The sequence below is a fragment of the Heliangelus exortis genome, chromosome 1 (assembly GCF_036169615.1).
Source record: "Heliangelus exortis chromosome 1, bHelExo1.hap1, whole genome shotgun sequence".
Taxonomy (NCBI): domain Eukaryota; kingdom Metazoa; phylum Chordata; class Aves; order Apodiformes; family Trochilidae; genus Heliangelus; species Heliangelus exortis.
Window position 1 is genome coordinate 21882535 of NC_092422.1, and position 18259 is coordinate 21900793.

The following is an 18259-nucleotide window of genomic DNA, read 5'->3' on the forward strand; positions in this document are numbered from 1 at the left end:
GTTATCAAAATGGGCATTTTTAAAACCAAAACCCACATAAGAGATAAAATGTTTGAAACACCCACTTTCCTACTCTCAAATATACAGAGCTTTACAGAGAGCTTCCAGACAAACTGTGTGATCTTTAGAAGCGTGCAAGCCCCTTTATTAAATGACTGCCCCACTCCCAGCCCTTCAGCCAGCATCCACACCTCGTGAGTAATCACTTCAGGATGGAAATTCAATGTTCAGTATCCTTGTAAGAACACAGGTATTCTAATTTGCTTGCAAGGGACTTACTATTATGAAGACCTGCCACTGTCATTAGATAAATAATAGAAAATCAGGCCAAGAGAGTTCAGATACTCCATTCCCTTCCTCTTCCATGCCATGGCGTTTACACCCTTACAAAATTCCAGGATGCTTTCCAAGATCATAGTCTCAGCCTACAAGATGGCCCAGCTTGCAAAGATGTTGTAAGTGGTAGAGGCAATGACAACACTTTCCTGTATCTCCTCAGAATACCCTTCTGTTTCTGCTAATCATGACTTATCTTCATTAATTGCTAAAATGGTCAAAGTCTTAAATGAAGATTCTGTTTTTTTTTCTTACAAAATAATCCCCAAGATACAGATCCGGGGAGATGATTCCAGACCAAAACAAAAAACCAACTTTGCAGGCAGAGTAGAGGGATGCAATGAGAAATATTGTAAAGCTGGTTAACTGGGAAAAGGGAACAGAAAATGCAAACCCCAGAGAAAGGGAATGCTCAGCTCTAAGTATCTACGATGCAGTTTTCCTACAGAACATCAGAGATGAGATTTCAGGGAAAGCTGAAGCACTGAATTGGCTGATTGTGTAGAAAACAGCTTCTCTTACCTCACTCTGAGTACATGCAAACTTTGAGCCTATAACACTCATAGGAAATGTGATAGATTTTAACTGCTCTGACATGAATCCAAAATATTTAAGACAGTGCACTGCAGAACCCTGTGCAGCACTAGAAGGCAAGCAAAGGTATATTACTCTACTCTCCCCCAATGGGTATGTGCTGCCTGGCAGTTATGTACAGCACAGATGATGTATGGTAATGTATAGAGAATACCCACCTTTTCATCACCCCGTGGCACGCCATTAGATATGTCCTTGTTTGATTTTCTCATTCAAACTACTCTTTTGAGATTCATGGTCTTAATTTCCAAACTCATTGCTGTGAGTTATATGAACGTACATTTTATGTCACACAATTATTTAGTTGCCATGGAGTTGTCTAACTGTAATACAGCATATGGTCTAGAATGGATGATGAACCAACTGAAGTAATATATGGTCTGATTTCAGCCTGGAATCAATCATAAGTGATGTGAGGCTTATGCAATTATTTTTTTATTCCAACAGCACACATTTCTAACAGCTTCTGAAGCCTGTGCCAGTTTGATAGGTCAAATGGTGTGAAGGACCAGTCCTGAGGATGTATATTCTGGGAAGTGCTGTGAAAACCACCACCATTGTAAGCCCCCCCCACCCCCACCCCTGCAACAGATCCTTGTTAGCATTCCAAAGGGACTGCCTGGTGCCTATGGAAATAGCCTACATATGGAGACAATACAGATAAAAGGATTCAAGAATGAAGTGGGTGAAGGTCTGCTTCAGTTGTTCAATCTGATATGTCTCAACCACACTTACTAAGTGAATCAGGCCTATAAAAGGAGGACCTGTGGTGGTGATGGGTCTCAGGAGTTTCCTTGACACCAACCCCCCCATTGGTTGGCCCAACACTGCATCCAGCCCCGTGATTTTCTGTTATCTATGTCTCAACTTTTCTTCTCCTACTCTCTTGCTTTCTCTTTCTCCTTCCTAAAATCATTAAGTAATCACAATTTTTCCCCAGGTTGCACAGCCCGAACATCCATGCACTGTGGCTCTTGCGATCCAACGAATCAGCCTTTATGACTGCACAGAATCAGCATATATTATAGAAATATCAGGTTTTATGAGCTATTCCTTCTATACTTCTAATTAAACCTTATGTTCAGATATAGACCTTGAGCACCATTTCACCTTAATCCAATCACAAGGTATCCATCAGTCAAGCATATTCTTGGACTGTAACACTTCAAGTCACTCTCCCAGGGAGGTCCAAGTCTAGCACTAAGGTTGTATCCAGCTACACCTATGCTCCTCTCTGAGAAGGAGTTTAGAAAGCAAGGGTATTGCTCTGTGTTTCCCTGGGTGTCCTGTTCAGGTTGTGACAAATGGAGACTTGAAATAAAAACGACTATATTCCTTGAAATTTCATGAGAATTCAGAGAAAAGTAGAAGAGACACCTCAATTAGTCTCTCTGCTAATTAATGTTACCACTAATTTCACAGTTTCATGTGAGCCTTTTATTCATTTGGGAAGATTAATGACACGTCTCTTGACTATCAGATCTGCACATTGATGCCAGCCCAACACATACACAGGAGGCAAATCTGTAGGTGACTTCAGCAGGAGGGAGAGATGGAAAAGACTCAGTGGAAGAACACAGGGAGGGAGAACATCCACCCCCAGGAAATCAGGCCTCTTGCTGTTTAAACAGCATGTTTCTTGTAAAAGTCACCAAGGTGCTATCGCAAGCCTATTTTCCAAAAGCAGAGTATAAGTTGGTACACATCTTAAGACTGTACAACTAAACAACTTATTTTCCAAGCCAACACATTCACCCCTATAAGTAAAACCATCTCACAATTTATTTGTATTTCTAGCAGCATTCTTCAATATTTTGAAAAATTACCTAAACCAACATGACTGGGTTTAAGTCTTTCCTGGCTGACTCCTTTCATACGTACTGGCACCTTGCAAGGTATTTGACACCTCAGACTTACAAACCCATCTCCTACCAGTTACTGGCTCGCACAGCCAGCAGCCCATGGGGCCCAGGCTCACCGGGATGGGGATGTCCCTCGGCAGCGGAACAGCCTCCTGCTCCTTTCCCCCACAGAGAGCACTCACTGCAGCTTCTCCTTTTTTCAGCTTTGTGATTTCACTTAACCCTTTTAACTCATTTTACACTCGCACCCCAACCAGGATTCCAGCGTGAGACCTCCTTGTTGCCAGCTACTACACGTGTTCCTGAAAATCCCCGTTTTTACACCCTTTGATACTCATCATTTTTCTGTGTCGCACACCCAACATCTCCCCTCCCAAGCGGGGTTATCTGACCCGGGACGCTTCCTGCCTGCCCTGCAGGAGCGCGGCGCTGGGATCGTGTAACACTGCCCCGAGTACGTCTCCAAGCTCTCGCCGCTGCAGAGCCCAGCTCCTCCGCCCGGCTCCCCGGCCCACGGCCGCTGCCAGCCCTGGCAGCCGGGCTCCGCAGCACCACGGCCGGGCCCTGCCCCAGCGGCCGCGCCCCCGCCCCTTAGCGCGGAGTCAGGGCCTCCCGCCACTCCCTCCACACACACGCCGAGGTCTCCCGGGACTGCCTCCCGTGTCTCCCGCGACGACCGGCCGGCTCCGTGCTCCCCTGAAGGGCAGAACGCAGCCGCGCCCTCCATGCCCGCCCCACGCCCGACCCTGCCCAGCCCACCGCCCCCCGGGTCCCTCTGGGCGTCCCAGCGAGGAGGAGCCGCCCGCCCCGCCCCACGCAGAGACCTCCGGGCGGGGCGGTGCGGTGCAATTTCGCTGCCGACTGGGACCGTCCGGAGCTGTCTCCGCCTTCCCCCCGCCGCCGCTCCCCCCGCGGCGTCGGCGGTCGTAGGACCCAGGTGAGAGCGGGGCGGTTCCAGGCGTCGCTGAGGGAGGGCCCGGCTGGTTACGGTGGGCGGTGGCACCTCCCGATCGCGAAGGAGGGGTCAGGCGGAGGGAGGCCGGGCTCAAGTTGACAGGAGGGAGGGAGGGACGGAACGAGGAAAGGAGGCGCCGGTGGCTGCGCTCGCCGGGCGCGGGTGAGTGAGTGAACGAGCGGGCGGCGGGTGTGGGGAGGGGAGCGGGTGGCTGAGGCGCGGCGCATCCCCGGCGGATGGCGGGCAGCTGGAGCGGGGAGGCGGTGCTCCGCCGCGCCCCGGTTAACGAGGAGAGGCGGGGACACCGGGCCATCCCCGGCTCCGCTCCGGGGGTTTGAGGCGGCATCTCTTCCCTCGCGGCCCGGAAGAAAGTTTCGGGGATGCCGATGAGGTGGGGGCTCCCCCTTTCCCTCAGCCGCCCGTCCGCGTCCCTTCGCCTCATCCACTGAGTCCTGTCGGCAGCCGGCGGTCGCCCACCCTGCCGCTGCCTTCGCGTAACGCCCGAGCGGAGACAAAGCCGCCGCCCCACCTGCCGCCCCGGCCCCGCTCCCGCCATCGCTCCTGAGGCGGCCCCGCGGCTCTCCTGTCAGTGACGGGCGTGGGGAGGGACAGTGGCCCGCTGAGAGCCAAGAAAAACTTAAGATGCGGCTTCTGTCTCAACGCCCCTTAAAAATAGCACAGTCGTTATTTAAGGACTGGGAAAGAAAGTGGTTCTGGAGGCCTCGTGGTGTGTTTGTTTTTTAAGAAGCCCTTTTTGAGAAAAAAAAAAACGTTTCAGCAGTATAGGCAACTGTGGGATGGTTAATATCCACAGGTACGTGCTGGATGCTTTACTGTGTGTTTATTAAGGTCACCTCTTAAGCCTGTGAACAAAGATACTCCCGGCTTTGTCCGCTGCAGTCTGTCTTCAGCCTGAAACCCAAGGTCTCATGTACACGCACACCCGGTTCTTGCAATACTTTTTATAGGGTGACTCAAGCTTTTTTGATCTCTTGTTTTCTTTGTTTTTTGTTCTGTCCCTTCTCTCTGGAACACCTGCAACATGTGGGTGATGCAGGCTGAAAGAGTGGTAATAGGCAAAAAGAATCAGTACTGTTTATTCTTTTTTTCAAATTAACCTTGTGGGTTTTTTTGTTTTAGCAACTGCATCTCTGCTGATTCTAGTGACAGAACTACTGTAAAATTGTCTTATTGTGCAAAATGTATCGTTTGTATCAGTGATCTAGTCATGATTGTTCACAAAGGAGAATTCTGATTTTTAATTTTAAACCATTTCCAATCTATGGGAGTCTTGTGTAAATGAGGTGTAAATGAAAAAGGAAAAGTGTATCTCCAAAAGGAAAATTAACTTAAAAATGTATTGAATTGCAAAATATCTCTAGATTAGAAAGGACCCCTCAATGTCATCTAGTCCTACCCCCATACTCAAAGCAAGTCCAGCTGGATAAGGTTGCTCTGACCTTATCCAGGTGAGCTGTGAGCATCTCCAAGGATGGAGATTCCACAGTCCCTGTGGTTGTGGTGGTGCCAGTCTCTGACCACCTGTGTGATTATTTTTTTTAATCTAATGATAATTTCCTGTTTTGCAATTTGTTTGTTTTTCCTCTTGTCCTGCCACTGTGTACCTCACATCCATCTGTGAGTGATTATAGTCATGTGTAGAAACCATGCCAGTGTTTTGGACCAAAGGGCTAGTTGTTTCATGACACCATTCTAAGTATAATTGCTAGATTTTATTCTCAGAAATTGGAAATGCATCCCCAAGCATTTGCTTAACATTTCCTATTTATTTGAATGTGGTTCACAGCAGATTAGCCTGCTAATGTAAATTCATAAATGTGAAGGCTATTTGCTGTTGTTTTCTTTTTTTAAATCAAATACATGTCTCAAATAATTTACCCATTTCTTCAGGCAAAGGCCGTGTATGTGTCTTTACCTGAATTGGAGATAGTTTGCTCCCAAGTTTTACTAGATTTCTCTCACCATTAACAGTGTCATATAATCTCTTGGAATGACACAGTCATTTTAATACAAGGAAAGCTTTTTGGCTTTAATCTTGAAATAGATTTTCCTTGGGAAGCAATGTGCCTTGAACAATACAGTACAAGCTGTTATTACTAGAAAATTGCTTTTGTGCTATGTAGGCATTGTTTAATGCTCTGGATAAGCCTTGGCTGGTATTTATCATGCTCTTGATGTGGTAAAATATGTGGGCACCTTTTTCTTTCAGCAGGAAAAAAAAAAAAAAAGTGGTTTTAGGCTGTGCAGAATAAAAACCTGCATGTTCTCCATCATGACACATGACTGCCAAAATCACTTGTTTCTTAATTTGCGTAAATTCTTGGATGTTGCTGATAATATTTCAAAAGCAGGAGAATATATTTATAAAATGATTCATAGAATGTCACTTCTGTACGTGTCTGGGTAGGATTTCAAAACATTAATATGATGATGCTTAATAGCAAGTGCTTCTGAATAACTCATGCTTTCCATTAGAGCCATATCAAGTAATTTATTAGAAGCCATATGAATGGCTGGCTGCACTGAATTTGATGATACTTGGAATAATTTGATAAATAATTTAACTTACTTCTCCAGACAGCATCTGCCATTTTGTAATGATGGAAACACCTGACATTATACTCATTGGCTTATATTGAGTGTAGTGAGCATCTATTCGGGAAGAAATTAAATGTATGGGTTTTGTTGTTGTTGGTTTTGTTTTGTTTTGTTTAGTCCTGTAGTGCCCATGTGAGTCATATATTCTTGGCATATATAAACCTGTTCTGCAGATTGACTGAACTCCTTGTTATTTGAGTATTTGAGATTTTAAATTTTACTGCTGCTAATATTTTAGGGCTTTCAAAATTACATTTTCTCTTTCAAAAGTGGACTACTTCATTTATGTCTTCCCCAGTCTGTATTAAGCTTCTTTTAGTGTGTCATTTATGGTAAAATAAACTAATAAAACAATGCATTTCCAAAAAATAAAACTTTAAGGGGGGGGGGGGGGGGGGGGGGGAAAGAGGTAATAAGGCTTTATGTGATTTTACAGTATTTGAGAATGATTTTCATATTGCTAGAACAGTTTATCTTGGACTGGTAAGATCAAAATCTTGGAAGAGATCATCATATGACTACAAGCAGACCAGGATAGCAGTGATTGGTATAATAAATTTCAGTCTGAAACTGGACAAGAATATAAATCTGGGGATGCACTTGTTAGACTCATGGTTTGCTTGTCGTACGTAGTATGCACAGAAGAGCTGTCACCAGCTTTAATGTTACTGTTACAGGACAGAATTTCATAATGCAATTTATATGCTTTCATTTTTATGGCCTGAAGGACTGAATGTTGGAACAGCTGTGCTAAATTAAACCTGGGGTCTGTGACAGTGACTAATAGCAGATACTTCAGCGGGAATTGTAAGCACAAATGTGAGATAATTTGCATCCCACATTCAAGGTGAAAATGATGCTTTGTAGTTTGGAATTGGTTTAAAGCCCACATAATGTTTAAAAGCCTCCTCAGATGTTATTATGCATAATTATGATAATTTTTGACATACTTGTTGCTGATACACATAGCCAGTCTAGATCTGTGGTTAACTGGGCTAGTGTATGCAGGGGTTGTGTTTGCTTGCCTGATGCCAGATTGTTTACAGATTCAGGCCAAAGACACTGAATATTTTCCACCAGATCCGATGATGAGAGCTAATGTGCTGTTCAGCAAAAAGAAATACTTCTGCCCACATGCTTACACTTTGATCTGCAGTGGTGACAACCCTCATCTGAGTGTGAAACCCACCCAAGTTGCAGATTCCTTTTCTCTTTGTGTTGGAGCAAAGTCTGGGAAGAGAAACTGCTTCTCAGAGAATCCCATTATCTCCAGTTTGTAGAATGGTTTGGGGTGTGTATTTCTCAGCTTTTCCTGTAGAACTGAAGTAAGAGACTGTGCTCGCTCTTGCTGGTTACATCTTTTATTTTCAACACGGGAAACTTGTGAAGTTTGTGCTACAACAGCTGTCCTAGTGTGTATTCAAGTATTTTATTTATAACAGCATCACAAAACAACAAAGAAGTCTGAAATTACTCTCTATCCTGATACTAGACTCTTATGAGATATGAGTTTGACTTAAAAGTGGGGAAACCCCCAAAACATTGTAACAATACAGTCTATTTCTGAATATTGCTCAATTCCAGTATCAGCATCATTCTGAATGTGGGCTGCTTATCATCTCACATTTATTCTTGGAGTCCTCTTCTGAATACTTTGAGATTCCTCAAGTTGGTGGCTTTTGGTAAAAATAAGTTGTGTGCTGTGTGAATCTGTATTTATGAACATGTCAAAATAGTATGTGGTAGAATAGTAGCAGTCAGTATTACTCAGTTAATACCTGTGAACCTAAGCACAGATTTCATTATGGTATTGCTTAGGAATTTTTGCTTGCTTTTCTGAATTTTATAGTTCTTTCATGCAGCACTGTGGAGGGTTTGAAAGGTTTATAGTTTGCTGGTGAAATTCTGCAGAACATTCCATGAGCTTCTGACAGGCTCCATACTACAGTTGAGGACTTTCATGTTTGAACCTGGATTGAAATTGCACAGAATTCTTCAACTTCTGTGTGAGGTGGATGGCTTGATGTGGTTTGGTTGTTTTTTTTTTTGTCCTAGAAGGAAATCCATGACTAATATATATATATTTAAAACTGGCCCTTAAAGGAGTGCTGTGGCTTCTGCTCCAGGGTTGCCTCTCCTAGACTAGAAATTAATAGGCTACTATGCTAATCCCATGGCAGCTTCACTGGGTTAAGTGGCTACTATTTGTATGAATATATCATTAAAGCCCATTTTCCACACAACATTTTGTGTTCACAACGTGGTCACTTGTTCTGTTCTCTGCTAGCCACATCATTGCTGCAACCTTGTCTAGCACAAGATGCTACAGATGGCAGTGTCAGATTGGAAAAACGGGGGGAATTTCTGGTGATTACAGTCACAAGAGGTGAGAACTAAAGTTAAAACCTGGATTTCTGCCCCTGTTAATTGAAGTTTTCTTTCCTAATACAGCTTTGGTAAAAATTATGGCTTTTTATTGAGTTTATTGTATTATCAGTACCAACTAAGAAATGTCCTTAGATATTTTAGGCAAATGTCTAAATGCATGGAGCTAAAAATATAATATGTGTTCACTCTCATACCTAAGACTTGATTCTTGAAAATATGTAGTTTGGAAAAAAAAAAGATTCTCATAAATCCCTCATCAAATTTTTAAAGAGAACAAAGCATATGGTAATACAAATAGCATTACTGATGTCTATGAAATTCTGGACCATGCTTCACAGTAGAGTATTTTGTTTTCATTTCAGTTACTTGAGAGCACAGATAATGAGAGTACTTTGAAGGATGTTTAAATGGAAGAGTAAGTCATCATGAGTGATACTTAGGATGTGGTTTTATTTTACTCTTTTGCATCCTAGTACATGGTTTGTCTTGGAGCAGAAATTGCAAGGCCTCCAGAGCAGGCTGTGACAGGGCACACAAACCTGGTGTAGGATGCTTGCCAGAGCACCTCTTCAGAGCCAAGACATGCAGCAGTGCTATAGGATGTCGTTGCCTTCTGAACTGAATACTGGATGTTTTCTTATTTAGATAGGAACTGGTTTTCAGTGACAGGCTGTTTGCACAATAGATGTCTTAAAAAAAAGAATCCTCTCAACTTGTGGAAGTCCTCGTTTGGGCACAGAGCACCTCTATTCATGCACTGCAGGGCTTTCATGTTGTATAAAAAAGCTACAGTGGAGTTTTGTGATTTTTTTTAAAGCGTCGAAATCAGCTACTGCATCCTCATTACTGCTTAATATTTTCTTTTAAATGTCTCTAGTAAAAATCTAATTCTGTGTAGGAGCAAAAATAATTTTAATTGGTGCTGTTGTTATTCGGAATAAATGCTACGTACACAGTTAGTATTGGCACTGCGGGGGAAATGACAGACTGCAAGTAACATTAACAATTGTTTTTAATTACACTATAGCAGCCTAGGTGGTTCTTAAGTGGGGAATTCCATACAATGCTAGTAATTCCATCAGACTTCACAGAATTCATCAATCTCCCCTTCCACCCCCCAGTGTGATGAGGTATGAAATGAGTTAGGAGGAAAGCTGCATGTTTTAACTCAGTTTGTTCTGAGATTGTTTAGGGGTGTCTTAGTCTATAGATGCACTCTCAGCTTTGCTATTATTAAATGAACATTTTCAGTACCTTGAAATTTTATGTTTAATATACATAAAAGGTTGCATGCATTGCTCATTTGAGGTATTTCTAGCAATAGATATTCTGAGAGAGAGAGTTTCAGCTGCTAAGTTGCATTAGACAATTTTTCTTAGATTTAAAATTAAAAAAAAAATAATCTGCATCTTTCATATGACATTTGCCTACATCTTCTGTGTCCTGATGAACTGTGATCATCATTAGCAGCAAGCCTGCCCTCCTGTGAGGTCTGCAGCTAGTAAAGCTCATTTTCTTAACAAATTTTTATCTTGCGTCTGATCTGATGATTATGATCAATGGTTTTACTATGTTGAAAGCATGGTAAAGTTGCTTTCCATGTGTACTCATGCTCCAGTCTTTATTTAATTCAGGGCATTTACTGAAGCTGTTCATCAGAAGCTTGTTCTTCACTTGGCCATCTGTCTCCAGAAAACGTAGTGATTTAGCTACCTTTGAGGTTGCTATCCAGTAAAAAATCAGTCATATCTGCCAGGCAGTTGAAAAATGTTGGGAGGGGAAGAGGGAGATGTTTGCAGACCTCATGATCACATAAGCTTCTTAGCTTTAGCAAAGCAGACCTGAAATCTGTATTTTAATTATTCTGCAGCACTTGGGATTCTGATGCTCTCCTTAAGGAGATCTATCTCAAAAAGGACAATTGTGTATGAGAAATATAGAACATGTGCTGAAGCCAGATAATATTTCTCAGAATGTCAGGAGACTGGTTTATTTTTCATAAAAAATCAAACCTGTATTTGTAAAAAAAATTTTTTTTCATAAATTCTAAGTTGTGGCTATTTTGAAAGCAATAATAGCTACAATTTATTTAGGCAAGATAGTATGGTGGGCATATATCTTGCAGCTTAATATACTGAATATCTTTGCAGGAGTTTGTACAAGGAGTGCAGTCATATGTGGGACTGAGGACCTGTTAGAAGAATCAGCTTGTAGGGTCACATAGTCAAATACAGAGTTTGACTCAACTTAATTAGGAATGGTTTTTATGAAATAACATTTCAGTTCTGGCCTGCTGCAGTGTCATTCAGCAATCTTGGCTAGAAGTCGTATTACAGAAGTCATCCTCCAATTAGACCATGCTGTGCAAATAGAAAATCATCCCATAACAAGTGAAAATCTATATCCTGTTTTTTTTAATTGCAGAAAGAATAGAAAACTGTTGTCTGTCAGTAGTGATTCATCACAATTAAACCTTGGAGCACTCAGAAGTTCTGTTGGTATTGACATGCTGTATGGTCTCAACAGTTAACTGTATGAACAGGAGAAGTGAAATCCTGGAGAGAGAGATAAAAGGAAAAGCAAAGATTGAAAAAATAAACGTGGTTTCTAAATTAAGAAAATTTGATAGATTGATGTGAAAGCATCGGACAGGTGAAATTTGGATAGAGATGGGGTAAATGAAGAGCAATAAAGGATGAAAGAGGAGAAGTTATCACTTAAAGGAGAAAGGAGGGCAGGTAAAGCCTTTTGAAAACCAGATGTGTCCCCATTTTAACTCTGCACCTGCTAATTTGAGTACACTCTTCAAAAGATTCTGCATTATTCTATTTCATGTCAAGCTGATTTTTTGAATACTTCTTACATTTCACTGCATGATTTGTTTTCTGTCACTCATTTGCTAGGCATGAATCATTTGGGACTGATTTCTCACTCTTTTCAAAGTTTGTCTGTTGAGAGGAAAAAGTAGAAAACATTCTAAATCTGGACAGTCAGTGTCAGAACCAGATGAGAATTTCATAGGGCCGATTAGGAAAAACACTGAAAGGTTTAACAATTACTTTCTTTGTACCTCATAGGCTTAGGAAAGCTGTAGGTAATGTCTTCCCCAGTCTAAGGATGGGAAGAAAATGGACTATGAGAAAAAGTCTCATGAGAACACAAGCAAGTACCCTTCAGAACAAAAAGAATTGTTTTATGTTGCTCTTGCGGCTCATAAAATGCTAACGAACATAATCTTTGAATATAAAAATACTTACTTTGTTTCTATTTTTATATACACACAGTATCGTGTACACTAGATCAAAAATGATGCTGTCATCAAAGGAAGAGAAAACAGCTGCCTGTGTCTTTAACCCTGACTGTTGTCTTTTGGGTCAGATTGAATATTTCTGAAAAGAGGAAGGTGGGTATGATCCAACTAGAGTGGCTTCTGAGGTGTACTGAAGAGAAAGAAAGAAGGGGGAGAGAAACAGAAGCTGCAGTGCAGGTAGAGGTTGTGGGATGGAGACACAAGGGTCTGTCCCCAGCAGCAGTCAGTCCTCAGTGGCTACTGTGATACTGCCACATCCCCAGGTCAGGACCTGGCCGTGTTGCTAAGCTGACCTCAGCCTGGAGCAGCTCTGTCATACCAAGAATGAAGCCAGCTCCAAGGGTGAGCTGAAAGGTGAGCAGAAGGGACAGCTGGGGTTTGATCCTCAAGCTTGCTGCTGCTGCTTCTATTCTCCAGTGTGGACACAGCTCAGAAGTAATAGGGAAATAAAAGGTTGGGCTTTAGGGAGCTAAAACTGAAACTGAACAAGCTCATGCAAATACCGATTTGTTAGTGATGTTACTTAGAAGTTGTTCTTCATGATTTATTAGTCCTTGGAGGAGACTGTGCGAATGTTTTTCTCCCTGGGAAGTGGCTAAATATTGGTGAGTTGGAAACTGGGTTCAAAAGAAAGAACAGTTCCCACGGGGTTTCTTTTTAGGCAGTTATTTTAGTTAAGGTTCCTGGTTTTATATTTAAACAAAAAGACAACTTCAGAGACCAAAAGCTGTAGTTTGGGAGGTCTTCTTCCCTTTTCCCTTTTCCCTTTTCCCTTTTCCCTTTTCCCTTTTCCCTTTTCCCTTTTCCCTTTTCCCTTTTCCCTTTTCCCTTTTCCCTTTTCCCTTTTCACTTTTCCCTTTTCCCTTTTCCCTTTTCCCTTTTCCCTTTCTTTTCCCTTTTCCCTTTCTTTTCCCTTTCTTTTCCCTTTCTTTTCCCTTTCTTTTCCCTTTCTTTTCCCTTTCTTTTCCCTTTCTTTTCCCTTTCTTTTCCCTTTCTTTTCCCTTTCTTTTCCCTTTCTTTTCCCTTTCTTTTCCCTTTCTTTTCCCTTTCTTTTCCCTTTCTTTTCCCTTTCTTTTCCCTTTCTTTTCCCTTTCTTTTCCCTTTCTTTTCCCTTTCTTTTCCCTTTCTTTTCCCTTTCTTTTCCCTTTCTTTTCCCTTTCTTTTCCCTTTCTTTTCCCTTCTTCCTTTCCCTGTCTTTCTTTCTCTTGTTTCTTTTAAAACGAGTTATTAATTATAAAAATGGAAAAGACTAAGATTCCCTTAGTTACAACAGTTGAAAGTTATTGGAGGGAAACAGTGTGGGAAAGAAATGTTGCTTTAGCTGTCTTTTAAAATTTTCTTTGATTTCTATGCCATCTTTTTCCTGTCACTACTTACTTTCTTCTGCTTTATAAACATTGTTATGGAGTCTTTTTTGCCTTGATAATTCTGGTTTTATGATATGCTAATACTTATCTGTGAGGTATATGGTAGCAGTATCTGAGGCTATTCACAAATGAGTCTCCATTCTTGGGACAATACAGTTATGTTCCCAATTCCTTGGTAGGACCCATGTGTTGCCTCTAGAACAATTTGTGAATGATAAAACTCAGGTGGTACTTAGGCTACTGAATCCATCTGAGAAACAGCAGCATTCAAATGATGTCTAAAGCAATCTGTAATATTATGACTGTTTCTCATTTCTGCTACTGTTAAAAGGTAAAGGAAAGGAGGAAATGGCTGAGGTGTTTTTCTGTTGTTTTCAAAGCTTTCTGTAAATTGTATAATTGGTTTTTTTTTTCCTCGAGAAATGGGGATGAGGAAGTATAAATATATAGATATACATGTAAATCATATTTGAGCATTGCTGTGGCAGACAGTTCTTTATATACAGCTTGTGTATGATTACAGTTGCAGTTACAGTTGGTTAAAATTATAGATTGGCATTTTATTATAAAAACTGTGTTTGAAAAGGAGTGCAAAACCCAGTAGTTAAACTACTACTACTTGACAGAGCACTGTGAAGGGTGAAAAGTTGAACAACAGTATGCTTGCAAATGTCAGGTTATTTTGCTTACTGGAAATTACAGAAGATTCAGAGCAGGTTTGTGTTGTGTGAAATTCAGTATTGACATATATTAGGATCTACTGCTTCAACAAAAGGAATAAAATAAAATACACACACTTGTGAGACATCAGAGTAAATATTCCTGTACATTGATGGCTTAAGAGATCAGATAGGCCCCAAATTATGTTTTTTCCTGACCTAAGCAAACGAATTTGTTGTCAGCAAAGACATGAAGATCTATGTTTACATACAGCCATTTGCTGTTCAGAAAGAGATCAGAAATAGAAGCAAGACACTGGCAACAATGAAAAATAGGCTTTGGAAAACCTTCCATATAAAGCAAGATTGAGAAGTTTGGCAATTTTCAACTTTTTCCAGTCAGAACTATATGCAGACTACTAGCCTTTATGAGGAAAGGGAACTGTGTGTTTTTTGCCCTTTTTGATGGAAGAGTAAAGACTGTGCAGTAAGTCCAAAAACCTCAAGTATGCAAAAAAGTTCTTTTTAGATGATGTGTCATTAGTTTATGTAATTAACTGACAATACTGACAAAAACTGAGCAGACGCTCAGAAGATGCTGATAATTTTACAACACAAGATTAGATGGTTAAGGGCAATATATGCATGCACTATATAAATGATTTCAGTATTTTTTGAGTTCTTTCTGGTATAAATCCTTGTGCTTCAAAGGAGAAGAAAACTAGATGGAACAACTAAAAAGACACCTCCTCGATCCAGAATTGTCCACGGATGAATTTCTCGCACCTTCTGTCAAGCCATCTGCTACAGGCTAATGAACAGACAGCGTGCCACGTTAGATGAAGCACTTGCATGAGAGATTTTGATAGCTCCTGTGTTTCTTTCAGTGGGAACCTTGTAATTAATGAAGCTTACAGTTTGAGGATGGGGGCTGGCAAAGTGATCTTGTTATAACTCTCCACACTGTAGGATGCTGTTGACAGAGTGGTGACCAACCCACATTGCTGTTTTTGAAGCATGTTTTAGGGTTTTCTTGTAAGGCTTCATTCAGCAGAAGAACATCTCAGTAATCTCTGTCACATCCCCATGGGAAGCAGTGAGTGAACTGAGAGGAGTGCAGAATTGTTCCCATTTTGGGCTAGGGGGATCTACATCATTCCAGTAATCATATATCACTCTCTAGTACAAAGCAAATGTCAGTGCTGGAGCTATGGCCTAACTAGAACAAATAACATTTTAATTTTGGGACGTACCTGAGAACTTTCTTTCTCTGAGGAAGTACCACTATCACCTCTCAGAGTTTCTTCCTGCAACAACTCTGCATGATACCACACAAATATTTTTCTTTTTGCCAGTGGCAGATGCAAATGTTCTGTTTGAAGCTTTGTACAGACTAGCAAAGAAAGTATTTCTGTAATTAATTCCAACATATGCCATTTTGATGTATTCCTGAGTATATTCATAGGAGTATTTGTGAGAGCTGTAATTTTACCTTGTAACTTAATGCTTAAAAAGGTTAACAATACAACTTAGTCATTGTTTAGTGTTTTCTATGATTACTGTTGAAATACGAGCTGTCTGTATCAATCAGAGGTCCAGTCCAGCAACAGCAGAGTGGAAGTAACTGGCATCCCAGTGTGTTGCCATGAGAGTTGTCAGCACTGCTAGTGGCTTTCTGGTCTCTAGACCTGCTCATGATCCAAGCAGAAGCACATCACTGAACACTGGTGAGCTGTTGTAAGGACAGAAGAGAGGTGACACAAAGGATGCTCTTCCTGGAAAGCACTAGCTGTGGGTTTGCCTGTGTTGGTAGTGTTGGGGGCAGTTGGACTGGATCTGTGTTGGTCCATCTAGACTCTTAGCTGGAATGTTCAGCTAACTTACATTTTTTCAGACAATAATATTCAGCTCATTTATTGGCATTTTGGATGTAGAGTAACAATGCATTGTTACACAAAATATAAACAAATTGCCTGTTAAAATCTCTCTTTTTTCTCTCTGCCTCACTATTTACCAGTTTAGATGCTTTACCAGTTTTTAGATGCTGTTATGAGTTTCCTGAAGCATGTCTGGATTCCTTCAGTATTTGGTGGAAGGGGAACAGATTTAATGGTCTTAAGTAGGTTTTCTGTCCCAAGCAATACCATGTAAAAGGGATCTGTAGTTTCACCTGTAAGATCTGTATCCTCAGTTGACACCTGGGGACCAGGATTTCCTGCAGCATGTCAAAGAAGCACAAGATGCTTGTGTATGAGCAATTGAATCAATTACTGCCATATTAGAGGCTGTAAATCTGTTAGAGTATCTCAGAGCTACAAAATCCTATTAATTTCTCAAATAAGTACTTAGCAATATCTTGGGGAAAATACTCAGTTCAGAAATTTTATGTGATTAAATGTGCTTAATGATACTAGGGGCATCATTAAATGAACTTTTAAAACCAGGCTGCTCTACTGTGATTCTCTGAAATTTGTCTGTATCCTTACTGCTGCTGGAAGGAGCAGTCCCACTCAACACCACTGTGTGTATTAAGCTTTACCAGCAATTTGGGCTGAATCCACTCTAGCATGACAAGTAATCTCTTAGATAAAAAACATTTTAAAATTTGGTGCATGGTCATATCTATCTTGGAATAGATAGTGTTGCTATTTTTAATTAAATTTGAACTATTTTATTTTGATTTAACTTCCATATAATCTTAGCAGTCAGAGGTAGGAGGTATCGCATCCAGTAACCATCTGGCCTTTTCCTTTTTGTTTTCATTAAAAGACTTGAAAACTGTTTGTATGTTAAAGTGTATAGTGCAGACTGTGGCCAGACAGAAAGCTGGGTGAGTTGTTAATCTAGACTTTTTTACATAAACATTGAAAATGAATCCTCTCTAGCTTGCTTTATTTGACCTTATATTTCTGAATATCAGCCATAGAATATTACTTTACAATTTTAACAAAAGAATGCCAATAGTGAGTCTTCATGGCACTATATATGATTCAGAAAACCCTATGGATTTTATGGTGGTTAGATGGAAAAATAGATTAGATGGGAAAGTAATTCTTTCCCACATGGTCTTGTTTAATATTTGTTATAAGTTTAACCATGTATAAAAAGATATTATTAAGACTTTGCTGGTGGTCAAAGTGAGAGATAATAAACATACCATTTTTACATAACAATGTCAAAATACCTAAGTTTGTTAATGAAAGATTTTCAAGTAACAGTTTATTTTATTTCCCGTTACTTCAAATAAACGTTTCCTTCTCTAAAGAAGTATTTTCTATAATTTTTTAATTACCTTCATCTAAGTTTTATGGCAAGCCTTAATAATAAACTTTTCATTTTAGTATGGTGGTAGTTTTCAGTACATCCAGAAGAAATTTGTTAGTATTATCAGTTCCTGTGTTTAGGCTTTTATAAAAAATTACTGCTTATTTGCTTGAATAATTACTTTACCATTATAATTTAATTAGGAAGTATAATTTGTGTAGGTAGGATTATTCTTTTGGATCAAAGTTAGAATGGGAGTCTAAACAATTGCGAGTTCAAGCTCTGCAACCTTACCATCTTAATTTTATGCCATAAAAAGTCAATTAATACAAGATATATTTTAGTCATGCCCTATTTATAGAGTTGTTTGTAGCTTGTATTTAAGGAAGTGAAGTCTGAGGAAGAAAGCTTTCAAAACTTTCTCCTCTGTGTAGTATCCATGTTATGATTGGTACCAAATGCTGCGAGCAGATACAGACGTAGCAGTTACCCATGGTATTCATGCAGAGAGGAGAACACATGCACAAATGCCAATTTAGTTGTATTGTTAAATTTCCAGCAGTGTTTCTACAAGTGTGTCATAGGAGACATTCTCCCATTAGTATATAATGTGCTTTTTTTACAACTTGTGAAGCCTCTGATGGACGTGGTGATGGCTGCAAGGCGTTGGGGGTGATGTGGTAACTCCTTGTCTCAGTGATGAGCTTTGTGTGATCTGTTTGCTGGTGCTGGCTGTGACAGCATCTCTTCAAACTACTGTAGCCACAGCAAAGAACCCTCGTGGGTTTTTTGGAGCTGAAACAATTGGAAATTCTGCTGTGATCTGAGAGTACTTACACTTGATTGGTGAGGTTGTTCTGCAGACTACAAATTTATATATGAGGAGCAGGAATTGGCTCCTGAGG

The 18259-nt window shown here is 40.5% G+C and overlaps 1 protein-coding gene across 2 annotated transcripts in view; it reads left to right on the forward strand.

Moving 5' to 3' along the window:
• The first annotated feature begins 3807 nt into the window (after window positions 1–3807).
• FRY (FRY microtubule binding protein) overlaps window positions 3808–18259 on the forward strand; it is a 229897-nt gene continuing 215445 nt past the window's right edge. The window contains exon 1 of one of the 2 annotated variants that reach the window (XM_071736952.1): window positions 3808–3909. The gene's annotated coding sequence lies outside the window, so the exon portion shown is untranslated. The remainder of the gene's footprint in view (window positions 3910–18259) is intronic. The other variant, XM_071736962.1, reaches the window with a different exon arrangement.